The sequence below is a fragment of the Schistocerca piceifrons genome, chromosome 9, assembly GCF_021461385.2.
Source record: "Schistocerca piceifrons isolate TAMUIC-IGC-003096 chromosome 9, iqSchPice1.1, whole genome shotgun sequence".
Taxonomy (NCBI): domain Eukaryota; kingdom Metazoa; phylum Arthropoda; class Insecta; order Orthoptera; family Acrididae; genus Schistocerca; species Schistocerca piceifrons.
The window spans coordinates 174,759,103-174,777,101 of record NC_060146.1 but is presented as its reverse complement, the minus strand read 5'-3'; the positions used below and the strand labels follow the sequence as shown (position 1 = coordinate 174,777,101).

At 41.1% G+C, this 17,999-nt stretch overlaps 1 non-coding gene across 1 annotated transcript; it reads left to right on the top strand.

Annotated features, from left to right (window-relative positions):
* Positions 1 to 499: 499 nt before the first annotated feature.
* On the top strand, positions 500 to 574 carry Trnas-cga. The gene has a single exon. It is a non-coding gene; the product is annotated as a tRNA-Ser (tRNA).
* Positions 575 to 17,999: the final 17,425 nt, after the last annotated feature.

Sequence of the window (17,999 nt, the reverse complement as noted above, 5' to 3'; positions counted from 1 at the left end):
TCTGCCAGTACCTCGTCTCCTACCTTCCAAACTTAGCAGAAGCTCTCCTGCGAACCTTGCAGAACTAGCACTCCTGAAAGAAAGGATATAGCGGAGACATGGCTTAGCCACAGCCTGGGGGTTGTTTCTAGTTAAGTTTAGAAGGTAGGAGACGAGGTACTGGCAGAAGTAAAGCTGTGAGGACGGGGCGTGAGTCATACTCGGGTAGCTCAGTTGGTAGAGCACTTGCCCGCGAAAGGCAAAGGTCCCGAGTTCGAGTCTCGGTCCGGCACACAGTTTTAATCTGCCAGGAAGTTCCATATCAGCGCACACTCCGCTGTAGAGTGAAAATTTCATTCTGGAAACATCCCCCAGGCTGTGGCTAAGCCATGTCTCCGCTATATCCTTTCTTTCAGGAGTGCTAGTTCTGCAAGGTTCGCAGGAGAGCTTCTGTTAAGTTTGGAAGGCAGGAGACGAGGTACTGGCAGAAGTAAAGCTGTGAGGACGGGGCGTGAGTCGTGCTTGGGTAGCTCAGTTGGTAGAGCATTTGCCCGCGAAAGGCAAAGGTCCCGAGTTCGAGTCTCGGTCCGACACACAGTTTTAATCTACCAGGAAGTTTCAAATTGAAAGTAGCCTTTCGCTCCCTGTATGTTTCACCTGCCACCTTCAGAATTTGAAAGGGCATATTCCAGTCAACATTGCCACAATCTTTCTCTAAGTCTACAAATGCCTTTCCTTAACCTATCATCTAAGATAAGTCGTGCGGTCAGTACTGCCCTATATGTTCCAAAATTTCTACAGAACCTAAACTGATCTTCCCTGAGGCCGGCTTCTACCAGTTTTTCTATTCGTTTGCAAAGAATTCATGTTAGTATTTTGCTACCATGGCTTATTAAACTGATAGTTTTTTTGGAATTGGAATAATTATATTGTTCTTGAAGTCTGAAGGTATTTCACCTGCCTCATCAGATGGAAGAGTTTTGTCATGTCTTGTCTGGCTCTCGCAAAGCTGTAAGTATTTCTAATGAAGTGTTGTCTACTCCTGTGGCCTTGTTTTGACTTACATCTTTCAATGCTCTGTCAAACTCTTCACGCAGATTCATAGCTACAATTTTATCTTCCTCTACATCCCCTTCCATTTCCATAATATTACCCTCAAGCGCATCGCCCTTATATAGCCCTCTATATACTCCTTCCACCACTCTGCTTTCCCTTCTTTGCTTGTAACTGGTTTTCCATCTGAGCTCTTGGTATTCATACATGTGGTTCTCTTTTCTCCAAAGGTCTCTTTAATTTTCCAGTCTTACCCCTTACATATATTTTGTTATTCTCCATCTTAAACTTCACCTCCTTAACAGCACTCATGTTGAAAACTAATGTCATATAGGTGTCTTGCACACTTTTTTATATATACAGTGCAGTGGGGATAGGTTTTCAGTAAATAACACAAAGATACATGGTAACGAAATTTATTTATTCAGTTCTCACAGATGTATAGATAGTTTGGTTCTTGAAATACAATTTGGTTCTTTTTCACAATACTGATAGAATTCGACTCTTCAGATACTATGGGTTCTTTTTCACAACACTGATGCAGTCTGGAAGTTTCTTGTAAAACTTTTTTTTTCAAGACAGAGATACTATTTTATTTCGACACTATTACTAAGAGTAATAACTATGACTCGGGGAAACCCTCTCACAGTCCACCCAACAACAGGCCACATGGGGTAGTTGCACGGTCTGGGGCGCCTTGCCATGGTTAGTGTGGCTCCCACTGTCGGAGGTTTGAGTCCTCCCTCTAGCATGGGTATGTGTGTTGTCTTTAGCCACCTTTTGACCTTTGGTGACCTTCAAAGACCTTACTGTTACACATCATTGGATTCGTCTTGATAGCCGCTATCAGAAAATAAGTACCAAACTATAGCATCCCATTTAAAAAAACAAAGTTGCCCTTCATATCTCTGATGCGACTCCACCTAGGAACAAAAAACCAACGTCATATTGTGGCCCCTGTTGTCCCATGCAACGTTTGTCCCACAAACTTTTCAGCTACTATCATACTTTCATAGTTAGATGGCAATAGTTAGTGACTCGTCCAGTATATTACATGTACATATTTATGTATTACATGCATTAAAATATACATATATTACAGTATGACATTATGACTGTAATTAACGTGTGGACACATACAGCGCCTATATTTGTAACACACATACATACATGTAATAGTGAAATGTTGTTAGCAACTGGAAAAGTTCTATTTATGGCTTTCTGGTTTATGATTAGAAACTACTACAGAAATTGACTTCTGAATGACAATTAACAAGGCTTGAGCTCAGAGGGGGGGGGGGGGGGGAAGAGGAGGTGGACAGAGGGGTGAGAGAAAATGGTCAAAGAAAATGGGAAGGAGGTGATGGACACAGAGAGGAGGCAGGAGGGGATGGAGTGAGAGAGAGAGGAAGGAGGAGAAGATGGACACAGAAATGGAGAGGAAGAGATGAACTGAGAGAGTGGCAGAGAGAGGAGACAGGAGGAGATGGAGAGAGAGAGAGAGAGAGAGAGAGAGAGAGAGAGAGACAGAGAGAGGGATGGAGGAGAAGATGGAGGGAGGGGGGAGGAGGAAGAGATGGACAAGGAGAGGGTGAGGGGAGATGGACCGAGACAGGTGAGTGAACGAGGTTATGATGTATATCCAGTTCCCATACACATCAGAAACGTGTGCTTTTTTGCTTTTTCTTTTCCATTTGAGCAAACTGAGCTACAGCCAAGTGTGACTCGGTATAGCTAGTTATTTACTGGACTATGGCTGGACTATGATGAACCGAAATCCCAGACCTCGTTTTACTCTCTGAATGTGTACGCTAATCTCAGGAAGAACCATAGAGATTTTGATGCGGTCTTCATTAACTGACAGATTGTTTTACAGCAAAGGTTTGTTTGTATAATTTATAATCATAGTAATGATGAGTGTATAATATATGTCTTCTTGTCTGTTCCGTATTTAATAGGCATTTGGAACGAAGTAACGTGGCAGTTGTTGAAGCTACGGGCTGGTCAGCTGTAGAGGTGGCGGTATCTGGCGGGGAAGTGGTAAACTAACAGCTGCTGCAACTCCAGAGACCAGCAAAACTTCACTGGAAGGCATACATATTATAAATTAAAGTCTACCACTGTTTTTTTTCTGTGTATACATGAACGGCAATCTCAGGAAAAACTGTAGGGATTTTGATACGATTTTCTCTAATGTAGATGATTCCCAGAGAAGGGTTGTGTAGCCGGCCGGAGTGGCCGTGCGGTTCTAGGCGCTTCATTCCGGAACCGCGTTACCGCTACGGTCGCAGGTTCGAATCCTGCCTCGGGCATGGATGTGTGTGATGTCCTTAGGTTAGTTAGGTTTAAGTAGTTCTAGGGGACTTATGACCTCAGCAGTTGAGTCCCATAGTGCTCAGAGCCATTTTAACCATTTTTGAAGGGTTGTGTATATAATTTTTTACCGTTAAGCCACAGAATTCTTCTAGCCGTAGGTACTTAATGCTACCCCTGCGAAGCCAGTACAAGTCGCTAGTTAAGAGTAAAGCAAAAAAATCCAGTTATGTAAATGGCCAGTGAGCAGCCACGTTTTCATAGAGAAAATGTGTCTCATGTGAATGCAGGTTCGCGTATTAAACAAACAACTGTTGTTTATAAGTGTGCATACCTGTTTCAGCGCCTTTGTGACGTCATCAGTGAGTACTTTTATGCAGTTTTGTAAAATGCAGATATAAAAAAAAATAAAATGTCGTGAGACTAGGGCCTCCCGTCGGGTAGACCGTTCGCTGGGTGCAAGTGTTTCGATCTGACGCCACTTCCGCGACTTGCACATCGATGGGGATGAGATGATAATGCCTAGGACAACACAACACCCAGTTCCTGAGCGGAGAAAATCTCCAACCCAGCCAGGAATCGAACCCGGGCCCTTAGGATTGACATTCTATCGCGCTGGCTACTTTCTTTTTTTTTTATTAATCTCATTTTGTTCTATGTTGTTCGTTGACTTTGTTCGTGGCGGACGTCCTATGACACTTGTTCTGGTTGTTCATTGATCCGTTCACTCAGTTTTTTATTACAGAGGATAGGTAAACCCTCTGACCGAACACACTGAGCTACAGTGCCGTCTACTACTCAGCTACCGGGGGCGGACAATGCAGATATGTTATAAGTAGTAATTACTTTAACGAGATTTATGATTAGAAACATTTTATGTCTCTTGTGGCTATTGTCTGATTTTCTTCGTTACTGGGAGCTGTTATTGTACGGGGTGACCAGGATAAAAGAGGCCGTGTGTCATGCTGAAAGTCATATTCGATGCTAAGGGTGTTGTTATTTCTTAACGCTAGGTCACGTGACGTCGAGCGATGATTTAGCGATCAGTGAAGCGTCTTCAGTAGTCAGTTTGAAGCTTGCTGTGAATGTAGTTCTGCAGAATGCCTTTTTCAGTCGAACAAAGAATGTTTATTATCGAGACTTTTCTTGCATGAAAGGTTCACGGTAAAGTGTCCAGAGAAAGCTACTCCTGTCAAATTTGCTGTGCGGAAATTGATCACTAAATTTAGAGCAGGAGGTTCAGTCGCTAACGCCAAACTAACAACGTAATGGAAGCTTATTTGCCGAAAAATATTGAACGTGTTCACGAGCCTATGGTAAGAAGTAAACGGAAATCAGCTAGATGTCTATCTTTCCAAATAACCGTCAAACGATTATCATGCCAGAACGTGTTGAAACTGTTACACATGCGACCATAAATAGTAAGAGCGATGCAAGCATTAAAACCTACGGATTACGCACTGCGACAACACTGTTGCGAATGGTTACTCCGTCCACAGCTCGTGGTCGTGCGGTAGCGTTCTCGCTTCCCCCGCCCGGGTTCCCGGGTTCGATTCCCAGCGGGGTCAGGGATTTTCTCTGCCTAGTGATGACTGGGTGTTGTGTGCTGTCCTTAGGTTAGTTAGGTTTAAGTAGTTCTAAGTTCTAGGGGACTGATGACCATAGATGTTAAGTCCCATAGTGCTCAGAGCCATTTGAACCATTTTTTTGAATGGTTGCTCCCGCAAGCCGCCGATGGTTATCTGGAACCAAATCTTTGCTTCGAATCAGACGAAGAATAGTTTCACCATAGCAGCTGCTAATGATACGTAATCAGCATGGTTTCAGAAAACATCGTTCTTGTGCAACGCAGCTAGCTCTTTATTCACACGAAGTAATGGCCGCTATCGACAGGGGATCTCAGGTTGGTTCCGTATTTCTGGATTTCCGGAAGGCTTTTGACACCGTTCCTCACTAGCGACTTCTAATCAAGCTGCGGGTCTATGGGGTATCGTCTCAGTTGTGCGACTGGATTCGTGATATCCTGTCAGGAAGGACGCAGTTCGCAGTAATAGACGGCAAACCATCGAGTAAAACTGAAGTGATATCAGGTGTTCCCCAGGGAAGCGTCCTGGGACCTCTGCTGTTCCTGATCTATATAAATGACCTGGGTGACAATCTGAGCAGTTCTCTTAGGTTGTTCGCAGATGATGCTGTAATTTACCGTCTAGTAAGGTCGTCCTAAGACCAGTATCAGTTGCAAAGCGATTTAGAAAAGATTGCTGTATGGTGTGGCAGGTGGCAGTTGACGCTAAATAACGAAAAGTGTGAGGTGATCCACACGAATTCCAAAAGAAATCCGTTGGAATTCGATTACTCGATAAATAGTACAATTCTCAAGGCTGTCAACTCAACTAAGTACCTGGGTTTTAAAATTGCGAACAACTTCAACTGGAAAGACCACATAGATAATATTGTGGGGAAGGCGAGCCAAAGGTTGCGTTTCATTGGCAGGACACTTAGAAGATGCAACAAGTCCACTAAAGAGACAGCTTACACTACACTCGTTCGTCCTCTGTTAGAATATTGCTGCGCGGTGTGGGATCCTTACCAGGTGGGATTGACGGAGGACATCGAAAGGTTGCAAAAAAGGGCAGCTCGTTTTGTATTATCACGTAATAGGGGAGAGAGTGTGGCAGATATGATACGCGAGTTGGGATGGAAGTCATTAAAGCAAAGACGTTTTTCGTCGCGGCGAGATCTATTTACGAAATTTCAGTCACCAACTTTCTCTTCCGAATGCGAAAATATTTTGTTGAGCCCAACCTACATAGGTAGGAATGATCATCAAAATAAAATAAGAGAAATCAGAGCTCGAACAGAAAGGTTTAGGTGTTCGTTTTTCCCGCGCGCTGTTCGGGAGTGAAATGGTAGAGAGATAGTATGAGTGTGGTTCGATGAACCCTCTGCCAAGCACTTAAATGTGGATTGCAGAGTAGTCATGTAGATGTAGATAGCAAGTACGTGAACTCTAAAAACACACGCTATTGGTCAACAGACAATCGGAACGTTCTGAGTTGCCTTCGCATGATTTGAAAGTAGGTGTTTGGTGAACAGTTCAGGCCAACGAATTGTAAGCTCCTTTTTCTGTAGGCCGGTATTACAGTATCATATTTCTTTGACAAAGAAATATGATAAAATATTTGTCAAATGTTTTTGACAAAAATCTTTGACTTGGGGCAAAAAGGGGTATTACTACATTCATCATATTTTTCATCAAATTTCAAGACGGTGAACAACAACTTGTAATTATGCGCTGCAGTTGTTAGTACCACAGTTGCACTGTGTGTGTATATTTGGAAGAAAAGTGGCGGTAAAAAAGGAAACATAGTCTACTTGGATGAAGCCATAGGTATTACGTCGAGATAGTGAAAGCATTCAGCAAAATTTGTTACGAGAGCTGCTAGTGGAAGACATCAAATCTTATATATAAATTACTTGCGAATAAATGAGAGTGTATGTCAGTATTTGCTCAGTAAAGTGGTTTCTCATATTATAAAACAGAATACTCTCTTGAAAAATGCTATATGTGCAGATGACTGGTAAACTGTGACACACTGATTTCTGGTATGGGAGAGTGCTACTCTAATTTACAACACAACACTGGCATATCACATTTCACATAGACCAAAATAATTCCAGAAACGTGTGAAGCGATTTATAAAGCACTGAAGGGGGAGTATGTAAAGGTAAATAAATGTTTAGTACACTATATGGGAAATAAGAACAATTTTTATTTCTGAATAATTTATTTAATGGAATTAATAAAAGGTACGAAACAGATGAGGCGCTTTTTAACTTGTGGCACCAAGAGTTCAAAAATAAATTAGAATGGAAAGCTAAGAAAGAATTTTTTATTTTAGTGTGTGATCACATCCTCTGCCTTAGATGTTTCGCAATGTAGAGGTGGAAGGCTGCAGCAGTGATTTTGGACACGAAGTCGCCTGCAGCATATTCCACTTGCCTAACAACACACAATTAATAATGTCCCTTGCTCACCCCTCACCTTAGTCAAAGCAGTTTATAAAAAAAAAAAAAAAAAAAAAAAAAAAAAAAAAAAAAAAAAAAAAAAAAATAAGAAGTTGAAGGAACACAGCTATTTTGAAGCCACGTTTACAAACACACTACAGAGACGACAAACAGCTGCAGCGACGCCAGCGCTCCAAGCGGTTATTCTTCACATTGCACTGAGCAGAAGACGAACGACTTTTATGATCAAGTCTGCGACAAGGCCCCAGATTTGATCATATTTATTTGACGACAGGCGTGATTTGACAAAGTGCGCTAATACCGTATCAAATTTCTTTGACAAATATTTGACATATCAACTTTGACACAGAAATATGATAGTGTAATACTGGCCTAACAACACTCTTAAGTGCATGTAAAAATGAAGTACTAACAAAATGTCAATTTTTTTTCAGAAAGTCTTTTCAACAGAAAACGATATAATGCTTCCACTGATCAAATGTTAAATGCACTGAAAAACCGAACATCACCCATTGTAATACTTTGTGATCTCTCAAAGGCTTTTGATTGTGTGAATCAGGAAATTTGTCTAGATAAGCTTAAGTATTGCAGTATGCATGGGGCAGTGCACAAATTGTTTAATTCATATTTAACTGGAAGAAGACAGAAGGTTGAAATTAACAATACAGATACTCTGCAAAAAACAGCAGAGTCCTCAAAACTGGGGAGGTATCAAGAATGGTGTCCCACAGGGTTCAGTCTTGGGTCCCTTATTGTTCTTAATATATATTAACGACTTGCCACTCTGTATTCATGAAGACACAAAGTTAGTTCTTTTTGCTGATGACACAAGTATAGTAATCACACCCAAGAAGCAAGAATCAGCTGAGGAAAATGCAAATAATATCTTTCAGAAATTGTTAAGATGTTCTCTGCAAATCGACTGTCACTAAATTTTGTGAAAACACAGTTTATACAATTCTGTACAGTAAATGGCCTAACACCAGTGATAAATATAGACTATGAACGGAAGTGTGTTGCTAAGGGAGAATACTCAAAACTTCTGGGTGTGTGCACTGATGAGAAATTGAATTGGAAGAAACACATCCATCATCTGCTGAAATGGTTAGGTTGAGCTAATTATGCTATTAGGACTATTGCAAATTTTGGTGATAAACATATCAGTAAATTAATCTACTATACCTATTTTCATTGACAGCTTTCATATGGGATCATATTTTGGGGCAATTCGTCATTAAGAGAGAAAGTATTCATTGCACAAAAGTTTGTAATCAGAATAATAGCTGGAGTCTACCCAAGATCGCCTTATAGAAATTTATTTAAGGAACTCGGGATATTCACAGTACCTTCGCAATACATATATTCACTTATGAAATTTTCCATTAATTGTTGTTGTGTTGTGGTCTTCAGTCCTGAGACTGGTTTGATGCAGCTCTCCATGATACTCTATCCTGTGCAAGCTTCTTCATCTCCCAGTACCTACTGCAACCTACATCCTTCTGAATCTGCTTAGTGTATTCATCTCTTGGTCTCCCTCTACGATTTTTACCCTCCACGCTGCCCTCCAATGCTAAATTTGTGATCCCTTGATGCCTCAAACCATGTCCTACCATCCGATCCCTTCTTCTAGTCAAGTTGTGCCACAAACTTCTCTTCTCCCCAATCCTATTCAATACCTCCTCATTAGTTACGTGATCTACCCACCTTATCTTCAGTATTCTTCTGTAGCACCACATTTCGAAAGCTTCGATTCTCTTCTTGTCCATACTAGTTATCGTCTATGTTTCACTTCTTTCCATGGCTACACTCCATACAAATACTTTCAGAAACGGCTTCCTGACACTTAAATCTATACTCGATGTTAACAAATTTCTCTTCTTCAGAAACGCTTTCCTTGCCATTGCCAGTCTACATTTTATATCCTCTCTACTTCGACCATCATCAGTTATTTTACTCTCTAAATAGCAAAACTCCTTTACTACTTCAAGTGTCTCATTTCCTAATCTAATTCCCTCAGCATCACCCGATTTAATTAGACTACATTCCATTATCCTCGTTTTGCTTTTGTTGATGTTCATCTTATATCCTCCTTTCAAGACACTGTCCATTCCGTTCAACTGCTATTCCAAGTCCTTTGCTGTCTCTGACAGAATTACAATGTCATCGGCGAACCTCAAAGTTTTTATTTCTTCTCCATGGATTTTAATTCCTACTCCGAACTTTCCTCTTGTTTCCTTTACTGCTTGCTCAATATACAGATTGAATAGCATCGGGGAGAGGCTACAACCCTGTCTCACTCCCTTCCAAACCACTGCTTCCCTTTCATGCCCCTCGACTCTTATAACTGCCATCTGGTTTCCGTACAAATTGTAAATAGCCTTTCGCTCCCTGTATTTTACCCCTGCCACCTTTATAATGTGAAAGAGAGTATTCCAGTAAACATTGTCAAAAGCTATCTCTAAGTTTACAAATGCTAGAAACGTAGGTTTGCCTTTTCTTAATCTTTCTTCTAAGATAAGTCGTAAGGTTAGTATTGCCTCACGTGTTCCAACATTTCTACGGAATCCAAACTGATCTTCCCCGAGGTCCACTTCTACCAGTTTTTCCATTCGTCTGTAAAGAATTCGCGTTAGTATTTTGCAGCTGTGACTTATTAAACTGATAGTTCGGTAATTTTCACATCTGTCAACACCTGCTTTCTTTGGGATTGGAATTATTATATTCTTCTTGAAGTCCGAGGGTATTTCACCTGTCTCATACATCTTGCTCACCAGATGGTAGAGTTTTGTCAGGACTGGCTCTCCCAAGGCCGTCAGTAGTTCCAATGGAATGTTGTCTACTCCGGGGGCCTTGTTTCGACTCAGGTCTTTCAGTTCTCTGTCAAACTCTTCACGCAGTGTCGTATCTCCCATTTAATCTTCATCTACATCCTCTTCCATTTCCATAATATTGTCCTCAAGTATATCGCCCTTGTATAAACCCTCTATATACTCCTTCCACCTTTCTGCCTTCCCTTCTTTGCTTAGAACTGGGTTGCCATCTGAGCTCTTGATATTCATACAAGTGGTTCTCTTCTCTCCAAAGGTCTCTTTAATTTTCCTGTAGGCAGTATCTATCTTACCCCTAATGAGAGTAGCCTCTACATCCTTACATTTGTCCTGTAGCCATCCCTACTTAGCCATTTTGCACTTCCTGTCGATCTCATTTTTGAGACGTTTGTATGCCTTTTTGCCTGCTTCATTTACTGCATTTTTATATTTTCTCCTTTCATCAATTAAATTCAATATTTCTTCTGTTACCCAAGGATTTCTATTAGCCCCCGTCTTTCTACCTACTTGATCGTCTGCTGCTTTCACTACTTCATCCCTCAGAGCTACCCATTTTTCTTCTACTGTATTTCTTTCCCCCATTCCTGTCAATTGTTCCCTTATGCTCTTCCTGAAACTCTCTACAACCTCTCGTTCTTTCGGTTTATCCAGGTCCCATCTCCTTAAATTCCCACCTTTCAATCTGCAGTTCATAACCAAGAGATTGTGGTCAGAATCCATATCTGCCCCTGGAAATGTCTTACAATTTAAAACCTGGTTCCTAAATCTCTGTCTTACCATTATATAATCTATCTGAAATCTGTCAGTATCTCCAGGATTCTTCCAGGTATACAACCTTCTTTTATGATTCTTGAACCAAGTGTTAGCTATGATTAAGTTATGCACTGTGCAAAATTCTACAACGCGGCTTCCTCTTTCATTTCTTCCCCCCAATCCATATTCACCTACTATGTTTCCTTCTCTTCCTTTTCCTACTGACGAATTCCAGTCTCCTATGACTATTAAATTTTCGTCTCCCTTCACTACCTGAATAATTTCTTTCATCTCGTCATACATTTCATCAATTTCTTCATCATCTGCAGAGCTAGTTGGCATATAAACTTGTACTACTGTAGTAGGCATGGGCTTTGTGTCTATCTTGGCCACAATAATGCGTTCACTATGCTGTTTGTAGTAGCTAACCCGCACTCCTATTTTTTTATTCATTATTAAACCTACTCCTGCATTACCACTATTTGATTTTGTATTTATAACCCTGTAATCACCTGACCAAAAGTCTTGTTCCTCCTGCCACCGAACTTCATTAATTCCCACTATATCTAACTTTAACCTATCCATTTCCCTTTTTAAATTTTCTAACCTACCTGCCCGATTAAGGGATCTGACAGTCCACGCTCCGATCCGTAGAACGTGTTTTCTTTCTCCTGATAACGACGTCCTCTTGAGTAGTCCCCGCCCGGAGATCCGAATGGGGGACTATTTTACCTCCGGAATATTTCACCCAAGAGGACGCCATCATCATTTAATCATACAGTAAAGCTGCATGTCCTCGGGAAAAATTACGGCTGTAGTTTCCCCTTGCTTTCAGCCGTTCGCAGTACCAGCACAGCAAGGCCGTTTTGGTTAATGTTACATGGCCAGATCAGTCAATCATCCAGACTGTTGCCCCTGCAACTACTGAAAATTCAAAAATAACAGCGAGTTGCATAGCTACAACACTAAAAGAAAGGATGATATTCACTATTGTGGATTAAATCTCACTTTGGCACAGAAAGGGGTGAATTATTCTGCCACAAAAATCTTTGATAATTTACCAAATAGTATTAAAAGCCTGACAGGTAGCCAACCAACATTTAAAAGCAAATTAAAAGAATTTCTGAATGACAACGCCCTCTATTCAATAGATGAATTCTTAGATACGAAGTAGTAACTGTAAAAAATTAATTAATTAAAGAAAACTTGTTAAACTGACACGTTCCACATCATTCGAAATGTAATATTTATGATCTATGGAACAAGGATTAATGTATGTGTGTGTGTGTATGTATGTATGTAACGGAATTGTGGCAACCATTTATAGCGCAGCTAACGGAGGAAGAACAACAGTACAGCAAGATGGAGCTACTGCGCACACTTCACGATTTTCAGAGACACACGCCCATGAAGCTTTCGGAGAAGAACATACCGTTTCCCCGTTTCCGCAGATTTATGGCCTCCCAGATCACAAGATCCGCCTAACTGTGATTTTTATTCGTCGAATAATTTAAAGTGCAAAGTCTACAGAAACAGCCATACAACTGAAGAGTTGAAAACAAGCATTTGCATTGCGAATGTGGAAGTCACAGCAATTGAATTGGCAATAGTTTTCAGAAACATGCTGAAACGTGCTGACTTGTGTATCGAGGTTTATGGCGAACATTTTCAGCACCTCCTGTGAACTATTGACCTACTGAATGTTCAGTTGTTGTAACAATAATTTATTACTCTGTATTCTGTTCTTATAATAACGAGTGATTTTTCTGTATTTTGTACATTTTCAGCTTCTCGCTGCGTAATGAATAGTACACTAAATTTCGGGCATCCAACCGCCCAAATAAAATTTTTGCCACTGATATTTCGGCCGCGTATCGTCCGGCCATCGACAGAGTAAGTCGCAAGATTGACGACAAGGTGCCAAGTGCGGTCTTGCATGCTCCACCACGGCCGTACGTGCCTGCGAATCACAGACAGACGCTGGTCGGCAGCTAAGACATACACTTACATACGCATACAGACATTCGATTCCCTTCCATTTCCAATCCCGAAGAAAGCCGGTGTTGACAGATGTGAAAATTACCGAACTATCAGTTTAACACTTGCAGCACGGTGCCCGTACGCCATACGGGCGCGGCCGCCCTGACGTTGGCGACGTATACCGTACGGGCGAGCCTTTATTTGGCTCTGTAAGCGCGTTTAGCGCGTCTCCGAAGCAGTTTCGCCAACTAATGTGGACGTACTTCGTTCTTCTTCCGCAAGAGGCAAGCACTTATCGGCTATCTCATACTGGGAGCGGCTGTGAGCACTGCAAAGTCGAAGTTACCTGCAGTTCATTCACAGGTGTTTACGATCGTGAAAATATCGCGCAGCGAGTTGACGGAGGCAGAGATCTTAGATATTCTTTATGGAGATGAAGGAGTCGTACTCTCCAGACGAAAGTACAAGTGACGATTCAGGTATGTATATGTCTCAATTGTTCATAAAGTGAAGAGCCCGTTTGCCCGAAAAACTTTGAGTGGTGGTAAAAGCTGTTTTTCCACTTGTTTATAGTGTCAACTGTCAACAGTTTTATTTTATATAAAGAGAACACTAGGTAGAATGTATTCCCAGTAGACTTTATTCACAGAGTGGGGCAGAAATTGGCTGAGAAGGGCGGAAATATTTTTCAGCAACAAGCCGCTTCATCCTCACAAGTGAGTGGACATTTGCAAGGCACTTTCCAGAGAAGGTCCCACCCACTGCAAACAAGGTGAATACTACTAGGTATTGCAAAGTATGTTCAGACAGGGGGAAGAAAGAGATGGGTAAGCGCATCAGGAAGGAAGTAGATGGTGGTGCAAGGACTGTGGCGTTGGCCTTTGCGTCCCACAGTGTTTCCAGGATTTTCACACGAAAGCTAACTACATCTGAACTATTAAATTACTCTAGTTTACAGATACCGGCAGTTAGACAGTCAAGTGATATTTTTTTAAAATTTAGATACAGTAATAATGGCATTACTCAAGAGAGAGATAATGTAAAACTTTTTTATCCACGATATTTTTGTGTTTTCTTTTTTAATTATAACACAAATTTGTATTTTATATTGTAAAATAAACTCACTATCATGTAAAGCTCTTACTTTTTCCTTTTAAATGCTGCAAGAACCATATTCCTATCGTTTTCCTGTTCTTTGCAATCTAATTTCAAACATTCATTAAATATGCCAGTTCACAGCCAAGTGCCGGGTGTAAAGGGGGCAGTGTTGAAAGTGTTAATAAGTCACGGCTGCAAAATACTAACGCGAATTCTTTACAGACGAATGGAAAAATTGGTAGAAGCCGACCTCGGGGAAGATCAGTTTGGGTTCCGTAGAAATGCTGGAACACGTGAGGCAATACTGACCTGACGACTTATCTTAAAAGCTAGGTTAAGAAAAGGCAAACCTACGTTTCTAGAATTTGTAGGCTTAGAGAAAGCTTTTGACAATGTTGACTGGAATACTGTCTTTCAAATTCTGAAGGTGACAGGGGTAAAATACTGGGAGCGAAAGGCTATTTACAATTTGTACAGAAACCAGATGGCAGTTATCAGAGTCGAGGGACATGAAAGGTGTGGTGTGTGTACTGTAAGACCTTCGGTACACACACCATCGGATTATTTGACTTGTCGCTCTAACGAAGTAGGCGAGTGTCAACAATAGGTCTCGTGGTCTTATCGTGGCGTGTTTATCTTCTGCCATTAGGTCAGACGATAGAAATGCCACTTGCACGCTTAGAGTAGCAGATCGACGGTGACCAACGTTAAACAGAACTTGATTAATTTTCACACACATTTATTAAAATAATAAAAAGCATAGACATTATTTAACTTGATTCTGGATGCTGTTTACAATTGACAATCTGAAGTTCCTTTGGTCTTGGTACGTTAATCTCATTCTCAAATACATCTCTGATACTTGACAAAGTGTCTATACATTTATCTTCATGGCTATGTACAGGAATATGGTAATCTTATGAGGCGCAGATTGAAACTTGACTATAGACTGGTACAGACTAATGCAGACTGGTACAGACAGGTGCAGATAAATACAGACTAATGCAGACTGACTAATCGGAGGTCTGTACACTCGTTATAATACCTCGCGCGTTCAGGTATCACTGCGCGAGTGTGATCCGTGAGGGAAATGGTTCTATGTTTGCAGCAACCTCATTGGCTGCGTTACATATTAATATGTGGATCGGCTGAAGCAGAATTTGGTCCGTCTCTAAGGCAGCGCCATCTCGTTGTGCGGAGACAGATGAGCGCTGCGCCTGCACTGTTGTGCTTAGCGGGGCGCGCTCTAGTGTGAAAGTTGTGTATGTGCTGACTACGCGGAACTATGTACACAACAAAAGAGAAGCAGTGGTTGGGAAGGGAGTGAGGCAGGGTTGTAGCCTCTCCCTGATGTTATTCAAAAATGGCTCAAATGGCTCTGAGCACTATGGCACTTAACTTCTGAGGTCATCAGTCCCCTAGAACTTAGAACTACTTAAACCTAACTAACCTAAGGAAATCATACACATCCATGCCCAAGGCAGGATTCGAACCTGCGACTGTAGTGGTCGTGCTGTTCCAGATTATAGTGACCAGAACCGCTCGGCCACCTCGGCTGGCCTGATGTTATTCAACCTGTATATTGAGCAAGCAATAAAGGAAACAAACGAAAAATTCGGAGTAGGTATTAAAATCCATAGAGAAGAAATAAAAGCGTTAAGGTTCGTCGATGACATTGTAATTCTGTCAGAGACAGCTATGGACTTGGAAGAGTAGTTGAACGGAATGGATAGTGTCTTGAAAGGAGGATATAAGATGAACATCAACAAAAGCAAATGAGGATAATGGAATGTAGTCGAATTAAGTCGGATGATGCTGAGGGAATTAGATTAGGAAATGAGACACTTAAAGTAGTAAAGGAGTTTTGCTATTTGGGGAGGAAAATAACTGATGATGGTCGAAGTAGAGAGGATATAAAATGTAGACTGGCAATGGCAAGGAACGCGTTTCTGAAGAAGAGATATTTGTTAACATCGAGTGTAGATTTAAGTGTCAGGAAGTCGTTTCTGAAAGTATTTGTATGGAGTGTAGCCACGTATGGAAGTGAAACATGGACGATAAATAGTTAGGACAAGAAGAGAATCGAAGCTTTCGAAATGTGGTGCTACAGAAGAATGCTGAAGATTAGATGAGTAGATCACATAACTAATGAGGAAGTATTGAATAGGATTGGGGAGAAGAGAAGTTTGTGTCACAACTTGACTAGAAGAAGGGATCGGTTGGTAGGAAATATTCTGAGGCATCAAGGGATCACCAATTTAGTATTGGAGGGCAGCGTGGAGGGTAAAATCGTAGTTGGAGGCCAAGAGATGAATACACTAAGCATATTCAGAAGGATGTAGGTTCCAGTACGTACTGGGAGATGAAGCAGCTTGCACAGGATAGAGTAGCATGGGGAGATGCATCAAACCAGTCTCAGGGCTGAAGACCACTACAAAAACAACCATGTATGTTCGGTGGCGATGACACCATGACGACTTCTCTGCAGTTTAATTATTCCAAGAGCCGGATTCCATGCTTCAAATTAAAACCATTATCTCTATTTATGAAATTATTAGCTAATCTAATCTCTATGGCTTACCTGAACTTAGATCCCAAAACGAAGAGGCGGATATTACAATCTTTACATCATTGTAGTATCAATATAATGTTCGGCCACAGCTGACTTTTCTGGCTGTGATAAGCGTGTGTATCTTCGATGTTCCCCACATCTCTCACGAACGGTGCGTGTTGATTGACCTATGGATGACTTCTCACAATTTCCGCAAGGAATCGCCTTAGGAAGCAGTAAATCGTCCATTACAGAGCCGAGTAAAGTTGCAATCTTACTGGGAGACCGGAAGCTCACCTTAACAGTGTTTTCCTCGAGAATACGGCCTATTTTCGAGGAAAGAGCACTCACACAGGGAAAAAACGCACTTGATCTAAAGGAATTGCTATCTTCTTCCCCATCACATACCTGCATTCTAGGATTTACATCGAATTCTCTACGAATTCGTTGCGGAGAAAATTCATTCGCTTCAAAAATGCTCTTGAGGTAGGTGAGCTCCTCTTGCAAATTATATTTACCGTTTATACAGTGCGCTCTATGTACTTAGGTCTTAAGGCCATCTATGATCAGTGAAGGGTGATGGGAGCTACTCGCCTCCTAAACCTATACATAAAAATCTTTATCCACACGCCAGTAACGCAAGGGTGTAGTGTGCATTTCATTGTTCATTTGTTTGCATAGCAGGGGGACCAGGATTCTTATAACTCAACGTGTAAGCACGGCTGCTACTAGAATTTCTACATCTACGTCTACATACATATTCCGCAAGCCACCTGTGGTGTATGGCAGTGGGTAACTTATATCACTACCTGCCATTGTCTTCTCTGTTCCTCTCGCAAATGGTGCAAAGCAGGAAAGACTGCCAATACCCCTCCCGTTCCAGCCCAAATTTTTCTTATCTTGTCTTCCTGGTCTTTACATGAAATGTACGTTGGTGAAAATACGATCGTTCTGCAGTCAACTTCATGCCAGTTGTCAAAATTTTGCCAGTAGTGTTTCGCGAAAAGAACGTCATCTTTTTTCCAAGGATTTCCATTTGAATTCACGAGAAATTACCAATATCAAACATGTAAGGGTGAGGTTCGTTTTTTGCTTATTCTTGAATTGAGAACAACTGTGTGAAGTGAAATGACAAGTTTAATGTCGCAATATTTCTAACCTAATGACAGCTTTTCACACAGTTTTCAACTCGCCAACATAAAAACAGCGCAATGGATAACGCATCTTGCCAACATCGAAAAGTGAAATAAGTGTATACACAAAATGTTAAATATTAACTCTCTGAAAGAACATTAATCTTAGCACAATATTATGAAAGTTTAATTTGGAAGTTTCTTTACATTAATCCTAAGCACAATAATATGAAAGTTTTATTGAACGTTTCTTTACAAAATTACTCCTACACATACGTTATG